This window comes from Palaemon carinicauda, chromosome 15 (genome assembly GCF_036898095.1).
Source record: "Palaemon carinicauda isolate YSFRI2023 chromosome 15, ASM3689809v2, whole genome shotgun sequence".
Lineage (NCBI taxonomy): Eukaryota > Metazoa > Arthropoda > Malacostraca > Decapoda > Palaemonidae > Palaemon > Palaemon carinicauda.
In genome coordinates, this window is record NC_090739.1 from 73,978,580 (window position 1) to 73,981,079 (window position 2,500).

At 30.4% G+C, this 2,500-nt stretch overlaps 1 protein-coding gene across 7 annotated transcripts in view; it reads right to left on the bottom strand.

The window, feature by feature from the left end:
* CdGAPr (GTPase-activating protein CdGAPr) overlaps positions 1–2,500 on the bottom strand; it is an 805,825-nt gene that overhangs the window by 110,937 nt on the left and 692,388 nt on the right. The window lies entirely within an intron of this gene.

Sequence of the window (2,500 nt, forward strand, 5' to 3'; positions counted from 1 at the left end):
ATATATATGTACATATATGTATAAATGTGTGTATATGTATATATATTATATATATAGTACATAATAAACATATGCAGTACATACATATATACAAATACACAATAAATAAATAAACACTATATCTGTGTATATATATATATATATATATATATATATTCATTAATATGCATATATTAATTATTATAACTATTATCATAATTACTATTATTATCAATATTATTATTATTATTATTATTATCAATAGCCACGCTACAACCTAGCAATAAAGGCAAGATGCTTTGCTATAAGCCCAAGGGCTCAAACAGGAGAAAAAATTAGTCCATTGAGGAAAGTAAATAAAGAAACAAATAAAATGATGTATATATGAAAAGCAATGAATAAAATATATAAAATAAGTTAAGATCAGTAAAAACGTTAAAATAGATCTGTTATATAAACTAGGTGTACAGAATTATGTCAACTTGTTCAACATATTAATATCCAATGTCAGGAATACAAAAGAATAATAGACCAAGTTTTTGTAAAAAGAAGAAGAAAAAAAAGAAGATTACAGATAGGCCCTGAAGACCAGACAGGAGAACAGTACTCAAAACAAGGTAGAATGAAATAATTATAATTTTTTTTTCAGGAGAGATTGATCACCGAAAATTTAAAAGAATTTCTCAATATGCCATTTTTTTGTACAACTGAAGAAGAAATAGATCGAATATGTTTCTCAAAAGTATATTTGCAGAGAGGAGTCACACCTAAATTTTAAACGCGTTATAATATACTATATATAGTATGAAAAAATTATCAAAGGAAAGATTTGGATTTGAAGGAGCCACTGTCCTCGACTTATTTGCACTCATACTTTGAGTTTTGTTCGGGCTCAGTTTCTTTCCCCATTATTTGCATCATTTTAGCTAGATCTCTATTAAGGGATTCGGAGATGGAACTGATGCAAAGAGAGTATCACTATCTGCATATGTAACGAACTTGTATCTTAGGCCAAATCACATATGTTTATGTAATATTTAAAGTCATGGACCAAACGCACTACCATGAGAGACGCCATATATTACATTCCTATACTCACTATCGTGCCCATCAACTACTGCTCTTTATAATATATTAGTTAAAAATTCAATAATGCTGCCAAAAAAAGACCCACCTACTCCAAAATGTTTGAGTTTGTAAACAAGGGCCTCATGATTAACACGGTCAAAGGCAGGATCAAAATCTAGGCCAATCACACCCCTTTCCTGACTATAATCAAGAGATTTGTGTAAAGCATTAGAAATTGTAAAAAGGGCATCACAACCTTCATGGCCTTTGCGAAAGCAAAATTACTAACTTGAAACAGACTATTACCTTCAGCACACCTATTTAAATGTATTGCCGAAAGACGTTAAAATATTTCGGTAATATTGTAGTTATGGAAATTGGGCAGTAATCAGCTGGACTCGAGCTACCACGAACATAATTACCTCATGGAGTAGCATTAACAATTCTCTAACAAGTGCAATAAGAACCCTTTCTTGTTAATTTACGAAAACTTAGCGGGTTATATAAAAACGGGAAAAATACCATTTGGGTTTACACCTCCTTAAGTATCAAAGTCCATCATGAGCGTTAATTTCACAAGTCCGAAAAGCTACAGTAATTGGTTTAGCCACAGGAACAGAGAAATGAAAACGATAGGGTTTCTCATTACTTTGCTTACGGTCAAACATACTGGCCAAAAGGGTTTCCTATTCCTACAGTCTTAGAAACATCTAGTTAGATAAAGGGGTTGGAGAAACTATTAAGTCTACACCAAACAGTGTTGTTTTAAGGGTAGCCCGACATTCATACATTGTTTTTATATATATATATATATATATATATATATATATATATATATATATATATATATATTTATATATATACACACATACAGTGTATGTGTATATATATATATTTATATATATTAAATATAGACATATATATATACATATATATATACATATATATATATATGTAGATTGTATAAACATTATATATATATATATATATATATATATATATATATATATATATATATATATATATATATATATATATATATATATATATATATAATTGTATTCTATATGAATAACCACCCCTAGAAATCTCGAATACTTTTAATGGTTTCACCCCTGTATGATAAAGATTACCTTGTCGATTGCCCTCCCGATTTTTATGGCATACAAGTGTTATGACAAAAATCCAATCACGCCAGTTTTTCTTCTCTTTACCAGTCTTTTCTCTCCAACAAAGCTACGACACACAACGGTCAGCTAAGAAATATTTTTCTTCTTAGGTTAACAGACGCAATCTCAACGTCTATTAACGTGCGCATCTGTTCCCCTTCTCCGGTCGGAGACTCGAACGCGGGTGGCATTGATGACATAGCCTTGCTAGCTACATGCAGTACAGAGAGAGAGAGAGAGAGAGAGAGAGAGAGAGGGAGGGAGAGGTCCTATTTATAAATAAT